An 11,162-nucleotide genomic window follows, 5' to 3' on the forward strand; every position below is an offset into this window, starting at 1 on the left:
ATTATTCAAAATCGTTTACTGAATGTTCACCATATGCCAGCACAAACTAAGTACTCTAGCCAGAGAGGTGTCTAAGAGTCTTCTACCCTCAATGAGTTTTCTTTCTGCTGCAGGGGACAATCAAGAGATGACTAGACTGTCAGATGCTGAGAATCTTGAAATAGCTGAACTCAGGGGACTTTCTGATTCTGAAACGTGGTCTGGGGCTGAACAGATCAGGTACAATTGAATAGGTAAAAAAAAAAATAAAAGGAGTTCTAAGTAAAGAAGATAGATGTAGATAGGCTGAAGTGTGTCTCTGTGTGAGGGAGAGAGACAGAGACAGAGAGACAGAGATAGAGAGAGAAAGAGGGAGGAGAATGATTAGGAAGGAAATGAGCATAATGAATTTGGCATGTCAGACAGAAAAGGTAGAGGCAGGGACACTATTTGGGATGAAGGTGAAGAAGTTTCAGTATCTACTGCTTATATAACAAGCCACCTCCAAACTGTGACTAAAAAATTAAAATTTATTTGTTCACGATTCTTGAATTGGGTCAGGGCTCTGGGGGAAGTTTGTCTCTGCTCCAACTGGCATTTGGCGTAGGCTCCATGGTCATATAACATCTGCCACATTCTAATGGTCAGATAAACAAGTAATAGGACTCATCTAGATTCAATGTAAAGGGAACAAACTCTACCATGAGTAGAGTAAATATACAGGAATAAGAGGAACTGTTAACATCCCTGATTGCTAGCAGTCTACTCCAGAGCCAAGTGTAGCCAAGCCTTGCAGAGTTTGAAGCCTGTGGTGTAACCACTAAAAGAGTTTTTGAAAGGAAATATATTTTTTTACAAACTGACTCCTGGAAGCAACTTGGAGCTTGGATTGGAAAAAATGGGGCCATCAGCAAAGATGATACTAAGAGCTGATTCCATGATCTGAGAAGAAGTAATAATTGCTTAGCCTAGGAAATGGCAGTTAGAATGGGAGGAGAAAGTATGATAGAATCATTCATTCATTTAGTCTTTCAACAAACACTTGTTGAGTGACTCCTATATGTAAATATGCTGAGACTCTAACAGCAAACACATCAATCTCCCCCAAAATTTCCTCCGTCCTTGACATGACTGTCTAGTGGGGGAACAGAAAGTTAACAAGTATGGAAAACCTATGTTGTTGTTTTTTTTTAAAGATTTATTTTCTTTATGTATACAAAAGCTTGAGTGTAGGCCAAAGGTACAGGGGGTGTGGGGGGTGGGTGAGAGGATTCACCAGAGACAGAGTGAAGAGCAAAACAGGCGTATTGACTGAAATACACTGCTGAGGGAAGCAGCAGGAGAGACAGGAGAGGTCTGCTGTGCAAAGTGGGTCAACTCCCTGCCCGGGATCAAACTCAGGTTGCAGTGGCTGGCAATAGCTTGATAGGGCTGAGATTTAACCCCTGCACCACCAGGGAGGCCCAAGACCTATGATTTAAATAATAGCATAAAGAAGGGAGGGAAGTAGGGGGAAAGAGAACATATTAGGAAGTATGTGTTGATGTTTGGTAATTTACCTTGGGAACTGTTTACTGAATGAAGATCTAATAGAGGTAAGGAAACTGCCTACTGTCCAGAATGCTGAAGAGCAGGGTAGAAGGCTTGTCTTTTTTTTTTTTTTTAGAGGCATGTTTTATTTATTTATTTGTTTGTTTGTTTGTTTTGTTTATACATGCACCGGGTACAGTCAGAAGCGCGGGAGGGTGAGAGAATTCACCAGAGCCAGAGCAGGGAGCAGAGCAGGCAGAAGGACCGAAGTACACTGCTGAGGGGAGCAGGGGGGGCAGGAGAGTTCTGCTTGCCATGTGGGACCCTCCTCCAGTGGCCGGGGAGCAACCGGGGATCGAACTGGCGCCGCAGAGGCCGCGGACAGCTTCGCAACCCAGCGCTCAACCGCTGCGCCACCAGGGAGGCCCTAGAAGGCTTTTCTTAATGCTGAGGCTGTCTCAAAGTGCCACAAATGGTGGGGGCTGGGGTCAGTCTAAACAACAGAAGCCTATTGTCTCTCAGTTCCTGGAGCCCAGAAGTCCAAGATATAAGTGTTTGTGGGCTTTGGTGTGTCTGAGAGCTGTAAGGGAAGGATCTAGTTCAGGCCTCTCTCCTAGCTTCTGGTTGTTTGCTGGCAATCTTTGGCTTATAAACATATCAACTCCATATATGCCTTCATCATCGCCTGGCATTCTCCCTCTATGTCCCCTGTTATAAAGATATCACATATTAGATGATGACTCATCCTAATGTTCATTTAACTTTATTACCTTTGGAAAGACCCTCTCTCCAAATAAGGTCACATCCTCTTAGGTATTGGAGGTTAGGGCATTGCCCTATCTTTTTTTTTTGGAGGGGAGGCAGGGGGAATGGGTAAATATACACATTTTCACCTCACATCATGAATAGGCCAGGCAGAGGACCTGAAAGGAGACCATGAGCCTGAGACAGTTAGCAAAGTCAAGATTAAGTACTAGGAGATGAGTTCAGAGAGACAAAGGGGCCAAATCAGGTAGGACCTTTAAGGCCAAAGAGACACTGTCAGCTTTCCCTCTGTGTAAACAGAACACCATTGAAGCATGTGTGAAAGGGACAACATAATCTGTCTTATATTTCTTGAGGAACACAATAGCTAATGTGTTAGGGTAAGACTGAAGCAGGCAAAGAAAAATGAAGGAACACAATTAAGTGACTCAGTAATCTGAAGGAGTAAAAATGGTAGTTGTCCCAGAGTGACAATAGAGTTGGTGACAAATGGTCAGATTCTTACATGAGGCTTATCTGATGAGTCAGATGAAAGACTTGGCATCAAGGATGAATCAAGCTTGGAATCCTGCCTGAGTAAAGAGTAAAAGGAGTTGGCATAAACTCTAGGTGTAGGGGGATGTAGGGTCGGGAAGACCACAGAGCAGGTTTTCTATGATCCAGCAGACCAGGTAAAGGAGGAGTCAGAGTCCTCAGTGGCTTTTGTAGGTTTTTTATTTAGATTACCAGGTACACAGCAGGCAAGGGCGCTGTGGGGGCTGGGAGGCTGGCAGGCCTCCCAGCCTCCCAGACCCCAGCAAGTCTTCACTCTGGGCTCTCCGAACTTCTCTCAGATTCTCTCTGCTCTTTTCATGGCTCTACTTCTCTCTTGGCTTCTGCTGGCATCCCTGTGATACCACCATTAAAAACCCATTCTTAGCCCAAGTGAATCCCATCTACCTATGCCCACACCCTACTCCAGGTGTCCGCCATCAGGCATACATTCAGGACCGCAAGGATCCATCATGTATCCTGATGGCGGGAGGGCAGAAAAGCCTGACATTTTTTCCTTACCCTACAGTCCACCCTCTCAGGGTTTTCTGCCATATAATCTACATGTATACAATTTCCTTAGTAAACATAAACAATGCAGCCATGGCCCACAAAAGCAAATACATCACAATATAACAACATAATACAACAGAACACAAAAAAGTCCAGGCAGTGTCCCAACCTAGTGGCAAAAGACAATTATTGGTACCAGCAGATGAGCCACCAAATCTACTGCCGAAGGCACTGCTCATACGAGGGAAGGGAACAACTCACGGCATCTACCGTAACACGCCAGGAGCCATCAGGCTTCCTGGCCTTCTCTGGCTGTAGTCTCGGCTACAAGCCACACACAGCATCCACCCCCAGGATGCACTAGCTCTGGGATTGGTGATTCTATACTGTTGGGATAATCGCCAACCCTCAGGGTTTCTGTCTGCAGTCGCTCCAACACTCGGCCTTCATAGCCACCAATGTGACTCTCAGACCCCTGCACTCAGGCCAGCCCACTGCACAAGCACATGGGTCGGGGATGTGTGGATACAAACTCTACATTTGGCTTGGGCTCCGCCCCAAACCACGTTCCCCACCCGTCCCCCAAGGATGGGTTCCTCAGCTCCTCACCCTCACTCGACAACGAGCAAGGCATCACCCACGGGTGATTTTATGAGACTCACTGGCCTTCCTCAGCTTACTTAGTGCTTAGCAGCCACTCAGGGCTTCCCAAACTTAGCATCAGCACCAGCTTTTGCCTTCTCAGTTGGCTTTTCTCCTCCGCCTGGCTGCTGGGCATACACAGGCTGCTTTTGGCCATCAAGGCCTACTGCCGCCCACAGATTCCCATCTCCTGGTGTGTACAAACAGTAGCATCCTCCCCCAGGGTCCCAAAAACTTAACTTGCCAAAGTTCCTCCGCCTTCTGTCGGGATTGTCAGTCCAAGTCCATTAGGCCTCTCCCTGCCTCAGCACTGGTGAGCTCTGAATCGTGGTCCTCTCTTCTGATGATTTTTGCTGCCTCAGGGGTCATTGGCTGGTCCTTTCCGGTGTCTCCTCCACGTGAGGTCTTGTCCTATAGCTCCTGGACCTTGTCCATCTCCTGTGCTGCCATGGTACCTCCAGCGCTGTCACAGGCAAACAGTCTGTTACAACTCCTTAGCCCCTCCTGGTCTTTGGAGGGCTCCATACCCGTCTGCATGGATTATCCTGCTGACTTATGCCAATTGTAAAGGTCAGGAAGACCACAGAGCAGGTTTTCTATGATTCAGCAGACCAGGTAAAGGAGGAGTCAGAGTCCTCAGTGACTTTTGTAGATTTTTTATTTAGATTACCAGGTACACAGCAGGCAGGGGTGCTGCGAGGCAGCCTCCCAGCCCCCAGCAAGTCTTCACTCTGGGCTCTCCGACCCGCTCTCACATTCTCTCTGCTCTTTTCAGGGCTCTGCTTCTCTCTCGGCTGCTGCTGGCGTGCCCGTGACGCCGCCCTTAAAAGCTCAGTCTCAGCCCAGGTGAATCCCATCTACCTATGCCCACACCCTACTCCAGGTGCCCGCCATCAGGCATGCATTCAGGACCTCAAGTATCCATCATCTATCCTGATGGCCGGAGGGCAAAAAAGACTGACATTTTTCCTTACTCTACACCTTTTCTGAGACTTAAATGCAAAATAAGGATCATAACCCTCCCCTGCAGTGTAAAAGTGAGTATCAATGAAAATCCCAATATGAGGGATTGATATAAAGTGTTCTTAATAAATTCCCATGACATGAGTTGAAATTTTAAATTAGTGAAATCTTGGCTACTACCCCCTGAACTTTTGTTTCTTGTTGTTCCCTTCTAATGGCTAGATTTTGTTTCCAAACGCCTTAAGATATTTATTTTCTGAGGAAAGTCCTGGCCTCCTATGGATGGATGTAGCAATCTCATAATCCTTGCCCACCCCCGATTTAGAAGTGAATCAGAGGAAGCCCATGGTGGCACGCAGAGGGTTAATCCCATGCCAATGGGAACGTGCAGACCAAAAGCCATTCTATATCTCAGCACTGTGTGCTGCCTCAGGGATCATCATGTACTAAAGCCTAAGATAAAAAGGCCTGACAAAGATTATTGACGGTTTACCTTTTAATGAGCAGCTGGGATTGATTCTGTTCCCCTCTGGGATGGCTTTCTCTGTCCTTCCTCCACCCGAGAGGCTTTGGGGAACAACAGCAACAAAAGAAAATTTACAAATCTCCAATTTGAATAATTGCAAGGATCTGCTTTCTAGCAACTAAAGTTTCCTGGGTGAGAAATGGTTCATAGCTTAAAATATATATATATTTAGAATTGTTATGATTATCATGATTGTTATTAAGCACTCCTGGTACACTGGATATTTTCAGAGGTTGGTTTCCTCTAATTGGATATCCCTGGCAGTTTCCCTCTGGGTAGGTCAGCAGTGTTAACTCTTAATCATCCAAGGCAATTAAATGCACACAGTTCTTACCTATGCACCAAAGGCTGCTGAGTTGTTAATATAGTTATAATGGTAGCACCAGGCATAAATACACTATTTTGGAGGAAGAGCTGACAGCCAGTTGTGTGAACTCTTGTACATCCATTGTGGGGGAAGGAAATCAGATATCTGCAAATATGGGCAACAGTTGTGGAGATACTGACCCAAGGGCATATCCCAGCATACTCTCTGGATCTGCTTCCTTCCTTTGCAGAGCTCTCTCTGGGTCTGAGTTTATCACTGAGTTTAGAATGAGGACTACACATCACCTTTGGGGTGGAGATGGTGGTTGTTAGAAGTAGCCTAAAATAGGAGGTTGTTAGAAGTAGCCTAGACTAGGAGGAATCACAAAAGAAGGAATTTTGAGATAATCTTTTGAAGAATTTGTATATATTGTGACCCTGCAAAAACCAACATTTAAGTTCTATACCAGCTTTACTACCCACTCAGCCTGACCTTCACACTACCTCTGTTCTTGATCCCAGAACGCCAACTCCTGATCATTGGAGAAATGGGATGGAGTTATCTGAAATAAGGATTTTCTATGACCAAAATGGATTAGGATAGTGGTTTAAGACATTTTATTGGGACTTACCTAGGAAACATTTTATGTTTTGATTCAGTACGTGTACACACAACTGAGACACAATCTTCACAGAAACTTTTTTTTTATTTTAAATTCATAGACTTTATAGACTTGTTGTCTTTCATAGACTCTATCTTATAAAAAACAAAAAAAAGGAGAGTGGCCCATAACAACTTGATTTCGTAGTCTACTAATGAATTGTAATTGATAGTTTGAGGAACACTGAGCTAAAGAAAAAAGCAAAATGGATTCTGGCTTTGGGTCTAAAAAGATGAGTGAAGATGAACGCTGAAGAAAATAGGCAAGCCATGTGAGAGACTTTGCTGTAGCCATTTCCAAGATCTAGTCCAATTCTAAGCATTAGAATGGTCATGGAATGGATCACAGGATTTCATTGTGGCTCCTAATTTGCTCAGACTCTATCTCTGTAGACTTGACCTTCCCAGGTCATCTAAAAACAGTTTAAAACCTATTTCTGGTACCAACAGATATTGGCTATTTGCCTGTCCAGATCTATAGGCTACCCTTCTCCACCGTGTTGCATTAGGAAGACAGTATCCATTTGCCCTCTGGTTTCTGTTTGGTTCTCCCAAAGGAAGGCACGAGTAGAGGAAAAGAGAGGAGGAGGGAATGGGAGAAGCTTTATTGCTCTTGTTTCCTCCTTGTGATGCTACAACTTGATTGTAACCGTATTCCTCTATCTAAGGCCACAGCCACCATCACAATGTAGACGTCTACTGTAATAACAGCCACTAATACAGTCTTTCAAGGTTATGGTCACTGCCATCTTCCTTTGTCCTTGATGTTTATGGGTACACTACAATTTAGAAGGAATGGTATAGCACCCTTACAAACTGTGCCTTTTCTATATGCTCCTCCATCACCCATCTGTCCAGCATTTTCATGTTGGGTCTTTTGGTAGCATCTTGAACATTCCTTCAAGGAAGAATGGGCAACCTGACTATGAGGAGTGAGGGTACAGGCTCCTGATCTCTGTTCCTTTATGACCCAGTCCAGCTGCAGACTCTTTGAGTCATGTTCTTCCTGGAGCCCTCATAGTGACCAAGAGAAACAAGTCAGCAGTGACCTAAAGGCCAGCTCGCTTAGATGCAGTACAGGACAACCTTGACAGACAATTGTCATTCTCAAGCTCTCTGCCAGACTGGACAGGCTTTCTTGTACCTGCCTCATGGTTCAGCATTTCTTCCTATTTAACCCTGCCCTTTTCACTTCCTTTGTTGATTTCTATGCAAAATCTTGAACCCCAAGTGTGTTTCTGTATCTTCTTCCAGAAAACCCATTCTGCAACAGGGAATAGACACCCAGGGTTATCAAAGGGCCTATCTTAACAGTAGCTGTATCTCACTTTCAGATTTTCCACCAAAAGGACACACAATTGACACCGGCCTAGCCTGTCTGATCTCCTGCTCTTAAACGAAGGCAGAGTAAGATGTTCTCAGAGACCCAAAGACCACTCCTCAGGAATTAATGTGGCTCTCAGTGAGGGTGAGATTTTTCTGTTCTTATACCCTGGCTTAATTTCTGCTAGAGCCAATATCCCCAGTTTGTTCAGAAATGAATTTAAGGAAAGAAATGAAATCATTATCTGAACTCAAAAGTAAACATGACTGTGTCTCAAGTTGTAACAAGTGGGACATGCTCTGGAATATTCCCAAATCTCCACTCTAATGAAGACAAGGACCTGTTTCTGGGTACATGAGGCCCAGACTCACCGCTGAGTGATACAGCTTCTTTGTTCTGCTTAGCAGAGGCTTAGTGCAGTTAGAGAGGATGCAGCTGTGAGCAACTTTGTCCAATTTCCTGCTCTAAAAGGACATTCCAAATATAAGTATTTTCCATTTTCTATGACACTAAACTGTATCCCACAGGGTTTGTGAGTTTATCCTTTGTGAAGGGCAAGAAACAAGAAATGGGAAGGCCATGGGATTCTAATACCTCTCCCTGCCCCTCCCCAATTCAGCCCAGCATCTGCACCTTCACTTGCACTATGCAGTCGTGGCCAACCCAGTCCATCTTCTTGCAGATGAAAAATCAAGGGCTCAGAAAGGAGAAGTAACTTTTCCAAGGTTCCTCAACAAATTCACATCAGAGCCAGGAATAAATTGTAGGTCTTTTTACTCTCTCCATAACTTATAGTCCGGTATGATATTTCCTTATAGATTTACCCCTCAAAAATGGCAGCATATTCGGACACAAATAAGTGATAGGTGGAGAGGAATGCCACATCTTGGTGATATCGGGAATGGGGGGGATTACATTTTGATGACAGGTGTGGAATCTCTTGATCTTATTTCAACTCACATGCTAGGACTACCATTTTATCTGTGGAAATATAATTTATTCTCCTTTGGATTTCTAGTGTCAATTTCTGGCCTTCCATAGACATCCATGTTTATCTATGGTGAATAAGTGAATGAATAAATGAATTTGTAAAATCCCTAATGCTGTTAGGGCAGTCACTTCCATTGTCCTACTTTGGGGGGGTGGTTCTTGTTTCAGCTGATACCTGATATTTCAGGTGGGCAGCAGGAACAGAGCCAAATTATGCTACTAGCAGGTCACTGGAACTGACGAAAAGGGGTTGGGGTAGGGATGAAAATTAGATGTAGGTTGCCATTAATGCAAGTAATCATGCGATGTGATATATTTCTTCCTGAGACTGTAGCTTAAATCCCAATTACCTTCTGGTGACAAATGAACTCGCTGAGTAATTCATTTTGACTGTTGGAGCTCCCACCTTCTGTGTTACCATCGCATGGGGAAGGTGTATGACAAATTTCCAGATTTAATTTTAGTGCTTGGGAGCCCAAGTGGCACAATTACCAGATCAAGAGCGATGGCAGGATATTAACGTGAAGAGTTCATGTGAAGCTGAGTTTTAACTAAGAATGTTCACACTCAGACCCTGGCAAGCAATGTGGTGCTCCAACTGGTCCCAGGTACATAGACCTTGAGGGTTTTGTTCTTCTCTGACTTGGTCCTTATTTCTCCCATTCAAAAGTCTCCTGAGACCTGCTGATTATGTCTCCAACATATCTCTTGAATTCCTTCCCTTTCTATCCTTACTCACTACCTTTCACATTGATTGTTAGAGGCCATATTCACATTGATTAAGCACACACATCCTATGGTCCATTCAAATTGTGCCTCTCCTCTGCCCTCTCTCTGCAAGTTTGCCCAAGTTACTTTGGTGTTAGTGGAAGACTTTCCTCAGCATTAACCATGATTATACACATGAAATGCAGGGCCAATAGTAAATACACAGTTGATCATAAATTTTCTATTAGCATTAACAGCCCAGTTTACCTCCTATCTACTGTTCAATCACTCTCCTTTTCAGGGACCAGCAAACACTTTCTTTTAAAGGCCAGATTGTAAATATTTTAGGTTTTGCAAGCCATACAGTCTCTTCTGCAACTATTCAACTGTATCATAGTAGGAAAAGTAGCCATAGACAAAAAGAAAACAAGTGAAAGTGGCCAGGTTCCAATAAAGTTTTATTTATTAACTCTGAAATTTGAATTTCATGTAATTTTTCACATGTCACGAAATGCTATTCTTTTGAGTTTGTTTTTCAACCATCTAAAAATGTAAAAAACCATTCTTATCTTGCAGACTATACAAAAACAGATGGCATGCCAGATTTTGTCTGTGGGCCGTAGTTTGCCGGCTCCGGTTCTGATCCCCTGTCTATTGTACATAGCCAGTTTATCTTCTGACAAGACTCCTCAGGTCTTTTATTTTTCTTCTTAAAACCTCTAATGACTCTATAATGCCTGAAATTAAAACTGTTCCATTTGGTTTTGAAAGCACTTTGAGGTTGTAGGTGTGGCCCTGCTTAATTTCTCTATCACAACCCAAACTTCTCAATTTGTCATTCCCAGAGTCTTTCGAGAATTATATGTCACATTGCTAAAGAGATAGAGTCTTTTCAAAAGTTTATGGATTTAATGTATGTTTCCTAGAGTGCCCACTAGGTCCTAGGAAGATGCTGTGTAACAGCAGTCTAGCTTTTCTAAAACAAAGGAGCCCATTCACACTTTGGAGTCTGAGGATAGTCAGGAAATCCTTCCTTAATTGCTCCAAAGACTCTTCTCCCTAGCTTGCTCACTGGACCAAAGAGCTTTTCCACTGGTTAAATATCATTTCATCCTCATGAATAACTTCTGATTAATATATACCCTCATTCTGCAGTCAAGGAAACTCATTCACTGAGAGGTTATGTAACTGACCCAAGGTCACACACCCAGAACATGGTAGATTCAAGACTTGAACTTGATCATTAAGATCTAGGGAGCTTGTGCTCTTCAGCATTGCGTCATGTTGAATATTTTCTTGCATGACAGCTGGTGACCTTCTGAGAGGAGCTTCTTGAACTGACAAAAATAAATGTTCCATTATGTGCATGAATGTGTATAGGCATATGTAATACCTTCCCCCGAAGTTAAATTTCTCCTCTCTGTCAAACCCAATGATAACAGGAGGAACATAAGATACCTTATTTACAATTGCAAAACCGTACTGTTCCCTAATCCACACAGACAGTCTTGAAAGTGAGCCCAGACGTGGAAGAAATGCTGCTTTGAATGTGTACTAATCCACAGTGAAGGACTGATCATATTAAAACATTTTCTATCTTCCTGCATTATCATCATCAGAGAATGCGTTCTAGGCAGAAAGGGAAAAGCTGCTAAGATGAATTAGATGCCTCGTTTTTTCCAGCAAAGAGAGGTGAGACCACATGAATGTAATGTGCCAGGACA

The sequence above is a fragment of the Talpa europaea genome (assembly GCF_964194135.1).
Source record: "Talpa europaea genome assembly, chromosome: 9".
NCBI classification, from domain to species: Eukaryota; Metazoa; Chordata; class Mammalia; order Eulipotyphla; family Talpidae; genus Talpa; species Talpa europaea.